We start from the raw sequence: 16,627 nt of genomic DNA, 5'->3' as shown, positions 1-16,627 counted from the left end.
AAAAGAAAGTTTCACATATCTTGAAGACCAAGTATATTAACATTAAGCAAATTACCATGCTATTTAAAGACTCTCAAAATAATCTAAGTGAAGCATGAGAGATCAATAGTTTCTTTAAAACAAATCCACCACCGTGCTCTAAAATATATAAGTGAAGTACTAGAGCAAAAATTATCACGGTCAAAAGATATAAGTGAAGTACTATGAGCAAAACTATCAAGCTCAAAAGATATAAGTGAAGCACATAGAGTATTCTAACAAATTCCAATTCATATATGGCTCTCTCAAAAGGTGTGTACAGCAAGGATGATTGTGGTAAACTAACAAGCAAAGACACAAATAATACAAGATGCTCCAAGCAAAACACATATCATGTTGGTGAATAAAAATATAGCTCCAAGTAAATTACCGATGGAAGTGGACGAAAGAGGGGATGCCTTCCGGGGCATCCCCAAGCTTTGACTTTTTGTGTCCTTGGATTATCTTGGGGTGCGATGGGCATCCCCAAGCTTAGGCTCTTGCCACTCCTTGTTCCATAATCCATTAAAAGAATTCACCCAAAACTTGAAAACTTCACAACACAAAACTCAACAGAAATCTCGTGAGCTCCGTTAGAGAAAGAAAACAAAAGACTACTTCAAGGTACTGTAATGAACTCATTCTTTATTTATATTGGTGTTAAACCTACTGTATTCCAATTTCTCTATGGTTTATAAACAATTTTACTAGCCATAGATTCATCAAAATAAGCAAACAACACACGAAAAACAGAATCTGTCAGAAACTGAACAGTCTGTAGCAATCTGTAACTAACGCAAACTTCTGGAACTCTAAAAATTCTACCAAAATAGGAAGTCCTGGAAAATTTGTTTATTGATCATAAGAAAAAATAATCAACGCAAAATGACATTCCTGTGATTTATCATAACTAAATGCATGCGTGAAAAGTTTCTGTTTTTCAGCAGAATCAAATCAACTATCATCGTAGGTTATCCTATAGGTTCTATTTGGCACAAACACTAATTAAAACATAAAACCACATCCAAACAGAAGGTAGATGGATTATTTATTCCTAAACAGAAGCAAAAACAAAAAACTCAAAATAAAATTGGGTTGCCTCCCAACAAGCGCTATTCTTTAACGCCCCTAGCTAGGCATAAAAGCAAGGATAGATCTAGGTATTGCCATCTTTGGTAGGCAATTATTCAATGAGGCATCTACCTCCTTTAGAATTTTCTTTCTTCCTAGTAATTGACAAATTTTCAGGCAAAAGAAGAAAAAAATCATCTATAGCAAATGGTTCCTTAATGATGGTAAAAAGATTGGGATGAACACTTATAGATTTAAGATCCGCAGTTTCCTTACTAGATGATTCACCCTTATTCTTAGGAACATAAAAAAGCTTAGTATTTTTAGTAGAAGAACTTGGAGTGTTTTGAACGGAAGAAAAAGCGGTTCCCAAGTTGGTAATGATACCCTCAAGTTTATCGATTCTTGTGGAATCTAGATTTATTTTCTCATTAACTATGGGTTCTTTTTCCTTAATATTTTTCAAAGTCATTCCTACCTTAGATCCATATTGGGTAATTTGATTGTGGATCTTTTTATCAAGATTTTCAATTGATTCAATGGTAGCAACTTTATTTTCAATAGCTTCAAGCCTTTGCATAACATGCTCCAAAGTTAACGTAGTTCCATTAATCAAAAGGGGTGGTGAGCCAAATATATCTATTAAAGCATTATAAGAATCAAAAGTATGGCTACCCGAAAAATTCTCTCCGGTAATGGTATCAAGGATATATCTATACCAAGGATTAGCACCCACATAAAAATTGCGAAGAAGAACTGAGGTAGATTGCTTCCTGGTAGATTTATTTTGAGCATTGCAAATTCTATACCAAGCATCTTTTAGATTATCTCCCTCCCTTTGTTTAAAATTTAATACTTCATTCTCGGGAGATAATGGAGATGATATGAAACTAGTCATGACGACAAGCAACTAACACACGAGCAAACAAAAAGGCAAGAAGAAAAAGGCAAACAGGAAAGAGAGGAGGAGATTGGGAAAGAGAGGGCAAATAAAACGGCAAGGGTGAAGTGGGGGAGAGGAAAACGAGAGGAAAATGGCAAATAATGTAATGCGAGAGATAGGGATTGCGATGGGTACTTGGTATTGTTGACTTGCTTGCGTGAGCCTCCCCGGCAACGGCGCCAGAAATTCTTCTTGCTACCTCTTGAGCACTGCGTTGGATTTCCCCGAAGAGGAGGGGATGATGCAGCAAAGTAGCATAAGTATTTCCCTCAGTTTTTGAGAACCAAGGTATCAATCCAGTAGGAGACCACGCACAAGTCCCTCATACCTACACAAAACAATAGCAACTCCAAACCAACGCTTAGGGGTTGTCAATCCCTTCACGGTCACTCACGAGACTGAGATCTGATAGAGGTAATATTTTTTGGTATTTTTGATAGATAGATGCAAAGTAAAAAAGTAAAAGGCAAAGTAAAAAAAAGCAAGTAAATAAAGTGATAGCGATTGATATGATGAGAATAGACCCGTGGGCCATAGGTTTCACTAGTGGCTTCTCTCAAGAGCATAAATATTCTACAGTGGGTGAACAAATTACTGTTGAGCAATTGACAGAATTGAGCATAGTTATGAGTATATCTAGGCAATGATCATGTATATAGGCATCACGTCCGAAACAAGTAGATCGAAACGATTCTGCATCTACTACTATTACTCCACTCATCGACCGCTATCTAGCATGCATCTAGAGTATTAAGTTAAAAACAGAGTAACGCCTTAAGCAAGATGACATGATGTAGAGGGATAAATTCATGCAATATGATAAAAACCCCATCTTGTTATCCTCGATGGCAACAATACAATACGTGCCTTGCTGCCCCTTCTGTCACTGGGTAAGGACACCGCAAGATTGAACCCAAAGCTAAGCATTTCTCCCATTGCAAGAACTACCAATCTAGTTGGCCAAACCAAAAAGGATAATTCGAAGGGACTTGCAAAGATAACTCAATCATACATAAAAGAATTCAGAGAAGAATCAAATATTTTCCATAGATAATACTGGATCATAAACCCACAATTCATCGGTCTCAACAAACACACCGCAAAAAGAAGATTACATCAAATAGATCTCCACGAGAGAGGGGGAGAACATTGTATTGAGATCCAAAAACAGAGAAGAGGCCATCTAGCTACTAGCTGTGGACCCGAAGGTCTGAAGTAAACTACTCACACTTCATTGGAGGGGCTATGGTGATGATGTAGAAGCCCTCCGTGGTGGATGCCCCCTCCGGCGGAGCTCCGGAACAGGCCCAAAGATGGGATCTCGTGGATACAGAAGGTTGCGGCGGTGGAATTAGGTTTTTGGCTCCTGTTCTGATCGTACGGGGATACGTAGGTATATATAGGAGGAAGGAGTATGTCGGTGGAGCGTCAGGGGGCCCACGAGGTAGGGGGCGCGCCCAGGGGGGCGCGCCCTCCACCCTCGTGACCGCCTCTGGCACTTCTTGGAGTAGGGTCCAAGTCTCCTGGATCATGTTCGGTTGGAAAATCACGTTCCGGAAGGTTTCATTCCGTTTGGACTCCGTTTGATATTCCGTTTCTTCGAAACACTGAAATAGGCAAAAAAACAGCAATTCTGGGCTGGGCCTCCGGTTAATAGGTTAGTCCCAGAAGTAATATAAAAGTGGAAAATAAAGCCCAATATTGTCCAAAACAGTAGATAAAGTAGCATGGAGCAATCAAAAATTATAGATACGTTGGAGACGTATCAGACGTGAGCCGCAGTGGGGCTCCGAATCTGAATTCAGGAGCAGTGGCCCACTTTTTACCGTGCGGTTCGGTGATATAGAACCATTGCTGCTGCCACTCCTTGATGGAATCATTGAAGGCGCCCGTTGGCCATGTGACCTTAGGCATCTTGCTCACCATGGCGCCGTCGTCCTCGGCGTGCTCGCCATTCACCACCTTGGGCTTCATATTGAAGATCTTCAACCATAAACCGAAGTGGGGCAAAATAAGGAGAAAGGCCTCACACACGACGATGAACGCTGAGATGTTAAGGAAAGAATTGGGGGGTAGATCATGAAAATAAATCCCGTAATAATACATGATGCCGCGAACAAAGGGGTGTAGGGGAAACCTGAGCCCGCGGAGAAAATGAGGAAGGAACATGACCCTCTCGTGGGGCTCCGGAGTGGGGACGATCTGTCCCGCCGGTGGAAGACAGTGGCCGATTTTCTTGGCCAGGTACCCGGCCTCTCGAAGCCATCCATTTGGCTCCTGCTCCGGATCCGGACATCCTCGGAGAACCTCTTTTCGTTGGAGAAGAAGAGTGCTTGGGCGCTAGGGCTCGAGCAAAGGGGAATGGACTAGCGAAAGGGAAAGGCGTGGGTAAAGAGGAGGAGACCTTATCTCTTTATAGGGGCGGTAAAAGCTTTTTGCGCGTCCCCACTTGCCTAGTGGAATCCGCTCGTTCCCCACTCGCCGCGATTAGCGGTGCGGTTGGGCTACCAGTGCCCGTGTTAATGAAAATCCCATGATAAGGGGACATGATCTCTGCTTTGACAAAACGTGCCGAGGAAACCGCCTTGCAATATGTGCTGTGGCTGGTTGTGGGAAAACTGTGGGGACCCCGACTCATAAGTCGTGATCACCGAATGCACATGTACAGTGATCCCAGAGATCAATGCTCACTGAACACACAGAAGCTGAATAACAAGAGTCTTACATCCATACATACCGTCTTACACAAATTATGACCATTATGGTCAAGTCTTACATAGATAAAGCCACAGGGGCTGAATACCAAATAAGCTTAAGCAGCAGAAATCTTCGTCGATAAGTAGAACCCATGCCCTCTGCCTTAACCCTACAGGCATTCTGACTGGGAAATGTCCTAGTTCGCATGTTCGTCTCCAAAGAACTCTTCTTCGAACTCCTGTTCTTCCATGCCTAGCCAATTAAATAACCAGTGGCAAGCCAATGAGTACTTTGAATGTACTCGCAAGCAACCCATGTTTTGGTCCAAGATGAAAAAATGCATTATATAGGTAAATTCTTGCAGAAAGCTAGTTTTGAGTGCAATGACATGTTCAACAACTTGTAAGACATGCATCAGGAGATTTCAAGTAACCATGAGGACAGGTTACAGATATCAACATAAATAAAGTGGGCATCAACCCAACTCAATCATGTCAAGTCCCTTGACTTGACCCAAGTAGTTCTCCCCTATTATCCAAACACTCACACTGGTTTGCGAAGCTCTGGATGTAGTTTAAGCAGCACCGCCCAACTGTCCTTGACCGTGGACACGGCTATTCGAATAGTTTTACACTCTGCAGAGGTTGCACACTTTACCCACAAGATCCGGGGAACTTCCGTGTCATCCATGACCCGCGATACCTCAAGTACCCGGGGTAAGCACCGGATCACTATCTTTCCCTAGACGACACTAACAAGGAGTCCACTCGTTGTTCTGTATCCTCACGATGTACATCATACAAGACTGACTCGAGATCGTGACATTCGAGAGGGGACACAACGGTGTATCCGGTGCCCTGTGAAAACAGTCATGGCCGCCCTACCTGGCACGACCCTGTCCCGAGAGAGAGCACCAACTCTCCCCCGTCACTAGTAATGCGGGCTCCAAGCTAGTATCGGCCTAGGTAGTCAATAATGCCCTTTCCCATACAAGGGTAGAGTGGTTGCGCATGTAAGGTTGGGACAGTCGACAAATCTTAAATCTAAACTGTTTTCGAAAACAACACACACTTGCCTCAGTACACCACTTCGTCATCAAGTGGTTACCCATCTCATCATCTCCCTCGGGCATAAGTGGCACCCGCGGGTTTTTTTAAGAAGTCTTTTGAAAATACCTTGTCATCTTTATCATGCATATACCCATCCCTTTTTGCGTAGCATCTACTTTAGCATCCTATCTCCTCCCACCGGCATAACCCTCATAAGAAGGTAGAGTCATGCACAATGCAAGTATCAACGAGGAAGTACGGTGGCAAACCATCAAAGTGGTTACCACCTCATCATGATTCCGTTGCAACAACAATATGGTGCTATATGACATGCATAAAAAGGGTTTCTCAAACATGGTCAAAGGGATGCTTGCCTGTTTTAACAAAGTCTTCGAGGTCTTCAAATATCTCTGGTCCAACTCCGAGCATTTCGTCTACTTCGTCAACTATCATCGAAAGCAACCATAATAAGCAACACAACAAAGAAGGAAATAAAAGTGCTCTAAAAATATGAGTTGGACTTTTCTAGGATACCTCTGGTCATATGAGGGATGACCAAAGTGGTTTCATTATGATTTGATCAATGGACATCTCTCAACGTTTCAATATGATGGAATCAAGGGATTAATGGGTTTGCAAGAAGTGTACAGAAACATCATTTTCAAGAATGAGCAGAGGCACCCATTTAACAAATGATGATTTTAGAAGCATCTAGGAATTGGTTTCACTGGATTTGGAGTTCAAATGATTTCTCTATGAATTTGCAAAGTTGGCTATACATGAACTAATAGACCATTATTTAAGGTGGTACAGAAAGTATTAGTAAAAATGTTCAAAAACTAAGTTTTGAACTTATAGACATCTAGGATTTTGAACCATGGAATTTGGATCAAAAATGGGCTCTCTGTGATTTTCTAAAGTTCATTACAGAAATGGGAAAACAAGGTTTGATAAATGTTTGTGAAAAAAAAATCTGGAAAAATGTGCATGTTGCACCAACAAGTAGAGAATGATTTTATGAGTTACCAGAAATTTGAATCATCCCATTTGGAGGTGATATGAATATTTGGGAGATTTTACAAGTTGTATAGAAAAGAAAAAGGAACAAGGTTTTTACTCAAACGGGCTGGATCTGGGCGGCGACAGCGTGCACTAGGCGAGACATAGTGGGGCAGCGCACTGGGCCGGCCCAGCGGCTCGGTCACGCGGGCGACAGGGCGACGTCGAAAGCATAATTGCCAAAGCCGTATCCACTTAAACGGCGGGGCCCGCCCACTGGGTCGCTGACATGCGGGGCCCAGCTGCAGGTCGCCTTCAACCTCCCGCGCGCGCTTCGGCCGCGGGGAGGAGCGGCTCCCGCCGGCGATTGCTGGGGCTACAGAGTGTCTCCGGCGACGGTCCGCCCACCAGCGTGCTCAGGAGGCCATGCCGCACCCATCCATGTGTTGCACGCATGCCGTGGAGGGCTGCAGCAGCGATGGCTCGGGTGGCCGCGGAGGAGGCCGTCGGCGAGGTTTGGGACTGCGTGGCAGGTGCGGGGAGGAGGGAATGAAGTGCGGGGCGAGTCGGCGGTGGTGGTGAGGGGCGCTGGAGTGGTCTAGAGGGGAGGAGGAGGAGTGGTGGGCGTGAATTTAGGCGGAGTCCGGCGGCTCGACTCCGGCCATGGGGAGCGACGGAGGGCTCGGTGAGAGGGTTGGCTGGGTCTGGGTGACGTACGTGAGGGAGAGAGGGCTAAAGGGCTCCAGAGAGAGGCCTCGGGCGGCCTTATATAGCGAGGCCGTGGCTCACCATGGACGTGGCCTACGGACACTCGCGGAAATGGCCGTAGTGGCCACGGGAGGAGGCTCGGGGCTGTCTATGGCGTTCATGGAAGTCGAGTAGGGCGCTAGGAAGGAAGAGACGCAGCGGGGACGGGTCAGAGGTGTCGCGCGTGTGAAGCCGCCCACTGGAGCTCACGGGCGGCCGGCGCGTGTGCGAGGGAGGCGATAGGAGGTAGAAGGAGGAGGGGGCCGACAGCGTGTCGTGTCCCGGACATCGAGGCACCTCGACTGGCGTAAGGGCCAGGCCCGAGGTGGCCAGATGCTGCGGATTGGGGATGGCTACAGTGTGGGTGTGCACTGTAGCGCGCTCTGGAGCACGCCAATTGCATGCCAGGGCATGCCTTTGGCTTGTAGGGCATGGCAACTTTTGTCTAGGTTGTTTAGGGAGGAGTAGATAAAGGGGAGAGGGCCTTGGATGCTCTGGACAGCCAGTAGGAGAGGAGAGAGGTTGAGGGAGAGAGGGAAATGGGCTGTCCAGAGAGAGAAAGTGGGGTTTTTAGAAATATGGCAGAAGGTGTTTGTTGTTTATTTGGGCAAGAATATGAACTCCTCTTGTCATGAGGCTTGACAGGGTCAAATGGCATGAGATATTAGTAGGTTCCACCAAGATTGAGTCCATTTGGGCAAAGTTGCCAATGCAGCTTTTGTAAACCCTAGAAATCAACATAAATGAGTTTTCCAAGATCTAGACATGCAAAACTATTCTCATTGATGCACCACTTGGTGAAGTGTCATCATTTGATGTTTTGAACATGTCCACAAAAGTTGAGATCAAAAGTAGAAAGTTGCCAATGTAGAGTTGTTCAAATTTGGTTCTGGACAGGAAGGGTTTTGGGGCCCTTTGATCAAGTCAACTTGTTCTCCAACTTGTGCCACTTTGCCTAGATGACTAATTAGAACATTTGAGCATGTTCACAATGTTTGAGAACATTTGAAAATGTTTGGCAATGTAAAGTTGCTCAAACTTCAAAATGGGCAGAAATGGTTTTGAGGAGATTTGATGATGTTATATTGTTCTCCAAGACATGAGACTTGGCAAGATCATCTAATATGTCATATGTGACATGCTAGAATGTTATTGGATTTTTTAGAGAATATTTCCTTTGTAAATATTTCAAAATCTTGAAATATCCAGAAAGGGTTTTTGAGGGGTTTGACCTATATTTTGAACATGACCATGTGTTGAAACTCTTATATATGGACAATATATGTCCCCTGAGTTTCCCTAAAGTTTCACAAATTTTTTTAAAGTATTAAAATAATTTTAACCTATTAAAGACCATTTCTGGCCTTAAGAAAAAGCTTTTAAATAAAATAGGAAAATAACTTATAAAATTATATTTTTGTGGTTCCTGGGTATCCTATATCTAATAGGAGTCAAATATATTTTTGGAAAGATTTTTACTGCCCTTAATTAAGTACTTGCAGTGCAAACCTCAATTGAGGGGTTTTTGAAAAACTAATTTTTGAAAATACTATTTGGCCAAATTATTTTTGCAAGAAATTATTTTTATGTCCTATACACATGGCATGATCATTGGGAAAGGTTTTTGGCTCAAGGAGAAGGAGTATAAGAGTTGGAGGATTTATTTTATTTTTAGAGCACTTGCAAACAACAAACAAAAACCAATCCAGGCAAGGTCCAAAACACTCAAAAGTTTTTATCAAACCACATTTTATCATGATTGTTAGCTTAAGTGTAGTGGCATGAAAATCAGGGTGTGATAGACCTACCCCCCTTACAAGAATCTCGTCCCCGGGATTCCCAAACTAGGCGCGGAAAGGGATACAGAAACTTGGATCTGGGGTAGTCTTCAAGTCCTCATGTTGCTTCTGCTTCCGTGTAGTGCTCCATTGAGCTTGAAGTACTTGATGGTGTGGCTTCGTGTATGACGCTCTTCTTGATCTAGGTTGCTAATGGGTAGCTCGCGGTAGGTTAGATTGGGCTAGGGGTCGATGGCTTGGTGGTCAATGCCCTCATAGAGATCGGGCGAGTTAGGAAGTTGGAAACACTTCTGAGGTTGTGATGCATGGAAAGTGTTGTGCACATCAGGTAACTCAGGTGGCAACTCCAGATGGTAACTATCTTCTCTTCATCTCGTAGTGATCTCAGAGGGGGTTGTTAAATCTTGGAGTGATCTCGAAGGGGGCCGATAAATCTTGGTGTGAGCTTCCCTTTGACACGGAAATGCTTGGTTCCTTTGATGGAAGTGGCTTGCAGATATGCCTGGTCTTCGATGCGGAGGTTTACTTCTTGACGATGGTGGTTGGTGTAGTTCTTCCTCCTAGACATGGTAATCTTCAGATGTTCCTTGACCAGCTCAGTGATTCTTCTTCTGTCTTCGGGTAGACAAGTATGTTACCAAAATAAAGATGACAACCAACTTGTCCAAGTACTCCATGAAGACTTTGTTCATGAGGTACATAAAGTAGGATGGGGGTATTGGTGGTGGTCACGGTTGAGTATGGTCCAAGGTGTTCTTGATCTAGAGTCAAGACCCACGGTCATGGTCCGACCATGTTGTAGCTTGGTAGGGCTTAAGGGTTTCAAGGATTCTAGGGTGCGAGTGAATGTTTATCCTTGAGCACATTTCCTGAGATGCCAATTGTTCTACCTAGTCCTCCAAACAGATCACCTTATACTGGTGAAAGCATCATTTCGTATAGGTCAACTCCAATCATCACTCATGTACTCATATCCTCATGACTCCCAAGAGGAGGTCTAACAAAATCATATATGTCTACGATCCCCAAACTCATGTGTGTGGCTACCCCTAAAAATCCATGGGTAGAGCATACAAGCTTCCAAGCTGGAATAAAATAGGACAATCCAAGTGCTCATCCTATTCCTCCAAGGTCCATGCTAGTGCATCTCTATCCTAAGGAAACACGTGATATGCCACTCCAAAATCTTGTTTCCTTTTTTATGAATCAACTCCAACAACCTGTTAACTTCCATTAATCACTACATAATCCATTAATTCTACAAATCCAACGTCTATGCTGGTGTTCCACATGATCTCCTAAAGTCCTTATAATCCCCAATACTTGAAAGGGCTGCCTTACTATGGCCAGTCCACCAATTCCTGTTATTGTGATCTAGTAATACTCCAAGGTCAAGCTCACAAAGATGCCTAAATAAACTCTGACAATTAGTCCAAGCTCCTAGTTTATTGTCCATCGAGAAACATGGTATCATGATCGAGATCATCAGTCTAAATCCAATTTACTCCGAACCATGTAGACATACTCAACATCTATATTCGACTAGAACCACCTACTTAAATCCAAATCTCTTGTCCAACGAGAATTCCTACATGTTACCCCAAGTCATTTATGTAATATCAACTGTCTCCTATCAATATCCCATGGCTAAGTTAAATCCAAATACTTCCAAGAATTCCAGCTTGCGAACACAATTATCCTACTAAATCCAATTTACCCAGGGGTGATGAAAGCTATGCTAATCTATACTCATGATCCCACCAAGTTCATCTATCAACATCAAAGCCTCATAATCCACCAAATAGTCTCATATAATTCCTCAAGTCATTGATATAAACTCATCAAGTCATTTGTCCTCTATTCCTATATCCTCAGATTGGTCCTCCCTATGGCATCGTCAGTTCTGGTGCTATCTTAGGAAGATAATGTGCTCGTTCACTATGCCCATTAGTTCCATAATGAACCCAGTGATAATCAAGGATTACTGCAGCTTAACTTGTTCTCTTGTGATTCCGTAGGTTAAGCTCATGGTTAAGGTTTCAAGATGGGGTATCTCGTGAAGTCCTGTAGGGTCTAGGGATAGGGTTCTAGTCTTGAGGTGTAAACATACGGGGTTGTACTTGGTCGAGGAGGTTGTAGCAAAAGTCTTCAGTGCTTGTTGGTCGCCGAGGTGGAATCCTTGGTGCATATTGTCTTGCTTGTCTTCAGTTGAGGAGAGAGATGAGAGGGAAAAGTAGCATAGAGGAGGGGAATGCCTAAAGGGGGTTCTATAGTGCAAGTGCAAACAAACAGGTGCAAAAAGGGGCAAACAGAAGAAGCAAGGTAAGGAAGGTGATATAGTGGCATACTTGTCGCCTAGGGCAAAAGTGTGACCTATATCAAAACACAAACAAATAAAAACAAGCAAGACACAGTCATGGTTCTATTCGAACCATCATATGGACTCGACTACGCATAGGGGGTACACGACTTATCCTACCCTAGGGGTTCTTGCACTCAGTAGTCGTGCCTTGTGCCTCGTGCAGTCTTCCGGGTTTTCCCCAGGTGTTGCTATGTCTCTTGTAGTTGTTTGGTGAAACGATCCCGGTTGAGCTTGAAGAGTCTTCAACAACTTCTCGCCTGTTGGAGTGATGGGGCGAAGGTGGCTCCTTGTAGCTGGCATTGACTTGGTCTCCTCTTGTCTTCTTAATCATGATGATCCCTTTTGCCTTCTAAGGCGTCGAGTGTACCAGGTAGGCAATCCTTTATGTAATGACACTAACAAGGCATAGTAGAGGTCCAATCTGCCGGATACACTGTTGCTAGTATCGTCACCGAGAGCGGGGGATGAATAGAACCGTTTTCCTGCTCACTATAGTGAGGCGGACCAAATGGCTAGGTTCTCATCCACCGGTGGTTGTCCATGCAACAATGATAAGGGCAGGGGTGCTCTGCTAGCGATGTATATCATGATCTTGCTTATCCTATGCCCTGGTCATCATAGGCCAAGGTTTCATAATCCTAGGGCAATTTCAAAGGTGTCACCATCCTTGGGTAGGGGGTCCTGAACTGTGCGTCTAGGCGGATGGTAACAGGAGACAAGGGAAACGATGTTTTTACCCAGGTTCGGGCCCTCTTGATGGAGGTAAAACCCTACTCCTGCTTGATTGATATTGATGATATGGGTAGTACAAGAGTAGATCTACCACGAGATCAAGGAGGCTAAACCCTAGAAGCTAGCCTATGGTATGATTGTTGTTCATCCAATGGACTAAAACCCTCCGGTTTATATAGACACAGGAGAGGGCTAGGGTTACACAGAGTCGGTTACAATGGTAGGAGATCTACATATCCGTATTGCCAAGCTTTCCTTCCACGCCAAGGAAAGTCCCATCTAGACACGGGACGAAGTCTTCAATCTTGTATCTTCATAGTCTTGGAGCTCGGCCAATGATGATAGTTCGGCTATCCAGACACCCCCTAGTCCAGGACTCCCTCAGTGAGTGTCTCGCAAGGCGTCTTCCTTCTAGATTATCCACGAGGATTACAAGGAATCCTGTGGTCAGGGGCATAAGGATTCTAGCGACCATTAAATTTGAAGGGGAAGAGGAAAGTATATCTTAGTTTTCGAAAAACACAGAAGGGGAAGAGAACTATAGATAGTTTTGAAAATTAGTAATAGTTTTAAAAATAGCTTTACCCTAACTAATGACCATGCTAACTAAGGCTTCCTACAGTCAGGATGGCTCTGATACCAGCTCTGTGGGGATCTCGACTCATAAGTCATGATCACCGAATGCACATGTACAGTGATCCCAGAGATCAATGCTCACTGAACACACAGAAGCTAAATAACAAGAGTCTTGCATCCATACATACCGTCTTACACAAATTATGACCATTATGGTCAAGTCTTACATAGATAAAGCCATAGGGGCTGAATACCAAATAAGCTTAAGCAGCAGAAATCTTCGTCGATAAGTAGAACCCATGCCCTCTTCCTTAACCCTACAGGCATTCTGACTGGGAAACGTCCTAGTTCGCATGTTCGTCTCCAAAGAACTCTTCTTCGAACTCCTGTTCTTCCATGCCTAGCCAATTAAATAACCAGTGGCAAGCCAATGAGTACTTTGAATGTACTCACAAGCAACCCATGTTTTGGTCCAAGATGAAAAAATGCATTATATAGGTAAATTCTTGCAGAAAGCTAGTTTTGAGTGCAATGACATGTTCAACAACTTGTAAGACATGCATCAGGAGAATTCAAGTAACCATGAGGACAGGTTACAGATATCAACATAAATAAAGTGGGCATCAACCCAACTCAATCATGTCAAGTCCCTTGACTTGACCCAAGTAGTTCTCCCCAATTATCCAAACACTCACACTGGTTTGCGAAGCTCTGGATGTAGTTTAAGCAGCACTGCCCAACTGTCCTTGACCGTGGACACGGCTATTCGAATAATTTTACACTCTACAGAGGTTGCACACTTTACCCACAAGATCCGGGGAACTTCCGTGTCATCCATGACCCGCGATACCTCAAGTACCCGGGGTAAGCACCCGATCACTATCTTTCCCTAGACAACACTAACAAGGAGTCCACTCGTTGTTCTGTATCCTCACGATGTACATCATACAAGACTCACTCGAGATCGTGACATCCGAGAGGGGACACAACGGTGTATCCGGTGCCCTGTGAAAACAGTCATGGCGGCCCTACCTGGCACGACCCCGTCCCGAGAGAGAGCACCAACTCTCCCCCGTCACTAGTAATGCGGGCTCCAAGCTAGTATCGGCCTAGGTAGTCAATAATGCCCTTTCCCATACAAGGGTAGAGTGGTTGCGCATGTAAGGTTGGGACAGTCGACAAATCTTAAATCTAAACTGTTTTCAAAAACAACGCACACTTGCCTCAGTACACCACTTCGTCATCAAGTGGTTACCCATCTCATCATCTCCCTCGGGCATAAGTGGCACCCGCGGGTTTTTTTAAGAAGTCTTTTGAAAATACCTTGTCTCCTTTATCATGCATATACCCATCCCTTTTTGCGTAGCATCTACTTTAGCATCCTATCTCCTCCCACCGGCATAACCCTCATAAGAAAGTAGAGTCATGCACAATGCAAGTATCAACGAGGAAGTACGGTGGCAAACCATCAAAGTGGTTACCACCTCATCATGATTCCGTTGCAACAACAATATGGTGCTATATGACATGCATAAAAAGGGTTTCTCAAACATGGTCAAAGGGATGCTTGCCTGTTTTAACAAAGTCTTCGAGGTCTTCAAATATCTCTGGTCCAACTCCGAGCATTTCGTCTACTTCGTCAACTATCATCGAAAGCAACCATAATAAGCAACACAACAAAGCAGGAAATAAAAGTGCTCTAAAAATATGAGTTGGACTTTTCTAGGATACCTCTGGTCATATGAGGGATGACCAAAGTGGTTTCATTACGATTTGATCAATTGACATCTCTCAACTTTTCAATATGATGGAATCAAGGGATTAATGGGTTTGCAAGAAGTGTACAGAAACATTATTTTCAAGAATGAGCAGAGGCACCCATTTAACAAATGATGATTTTAGAAGCATCTAGGAATTGGTTTCACTGGATTTGGAGTTCAAATGATTTCTCTATGAATTTGCAAAGTTGGCTATACATGAAGAAATAGACCATTATTTGAGGTGGTACAGAAAGTATTAGTAAAAATGTTCAAAAACTAAGTTTTGAACTTATAGACATCTAGGATTTTGAACCATGGAATTTGGATCAAAAATGGGCTCTCTGTGATTTTCTAAAGTTCATTACAGAAATGGGAAAACAAGGTTTGATAAATGTTTGTGAAAAAAAATCTGGAAAGATGTGCATGTTGCACCAACAGGTAGAGAATGATTTTATGAGTTACCAGAAATTTGAATCATCCCATTTGGAGGTGATATGAATATTTGGGAGATTTTACAAGTTGTATAGAAAAGAAAAAGGAACAAGGTTTTTACTCAAACGGGCTGGATCTGGGCGGCGACAGCGTGCACTAGGCGAGACATAGCGGGGCAGCGCACTGAGCCGGCCCAGCGGCTCGGTCACGCGGGCGACAGGGCGACGTCGAAAGCATAATTGCCGAAGCCGTATCCACTTAAACGGCGGGGCCCGCCCACTGGGTCGCTGACATGCGGGGCCCAGCTGCAGGTCGCCTTCAACCTCCCGCGCGCGCTTCGGCCGCGGGGAGGAGCGGCTCCCGCCGGCGATTGCCGGGGCTACAGAGTGTCTCTGATGACGGTCCGCCCACCAGCGTGCTCAGGAGGCCATGCCGCACCCATCCATGTGTTGCACGCATGCCGTGGAGGGCTGCAGCAGCGATGGCTCGGGTGGCCGTGGAGGAGGCCGTCGGCGAGGTTTGGGACTGCGTGGCAGGCGCGGGGAGGAGGGAATGAAGTGCGGGGCGAGTCGGCGGTGGTGGTGAGGGGCGCTGGAGTGGTCTAGAGGGGAGGAGGAGGAGTGGTGGGCGTGAATTTAGGCGGAGTCCGGCGGCTCGACTCCGGCCATGGGGGCGACGGAGGGCTCGGCGAGAGGGTTGGCTGGGTCTGGGTGACGTACGTGAGGGAGAGAGGGCTAAAGGGCTCCAGAGAGAGGCCTCAGGCGGCCTTATATAGCGAGGCCGTGGCTCACCATGGACGTGGCCTACGGACACTCGCGGAAATGGCCGCAGTGGCCACGGGAGGAGGCTCGGGGCTGTCTATGGCGTTCATGGAAGTCGAGTAGGGCGCCAGGAAGGAAGAGAGGGAGCGGGACGTGTCAGAGGCGTCGCGCGTGTGAAGCCGCCCACTGGAGCTCACGGGCGGCTGGCGCGCGTGCAAGGGAGGCGATAGGAGGGAGAAGGAGGAGGGGGCCGACAGCGTGTCGTGTCCTGGACGTCGAGGCACCTCGACTGGCGCAAGGGCTAGGCCAGAGTTGGCCAGATACTGCGGATTGGGGATGGCTACAGTGCGGGTGTGCACTGTAGCGCACTCTGGAGCATGCCAATTGCATGCCAGGGCATGCCTTTGGCTTGTAGGGCGCGGCCACTTGTGTCTAGGTTGTTTAGGGAGGAGTAAACAAAGGGGAGAGGGCCTTGGATGCTCTGGACAGCCAGTAGGAGAGGAGAGAGGTTGAGGGAGAGAGGGAAATGGGCTGTCCAGAGAGAGAAAGTGGGGTTTTTAGAAATATGGCAGAAGGTGTTTTTTGTTGATTTTGGCAAGAATATGAACTCCTCCTGTCATGAGGCTTGACAGGGTCAAATGGCATGAGATATTAGTAGGTTCCACCAAGATTGAGTCCATT

The sequence above is a fragment of the Triticum dicoccoides genome, chromosome 6B (assembly GCF_002162155.2).
Source record: "Triticum dicoccoides isolate Atlit2015 ecotype Zavitan chromosome 6B, WEW_v2.0, whole genome shotgun sequence".
Classification (NCBI taxonomy): Eukaryota; Viridiplantae; Streptophyta; class Magnoliopsida; order Poales; family Poaceae; genus Triticum; species Triticum dicoccoides.
Note: the sequence above shows the minus strand (reverse complement) of the source record.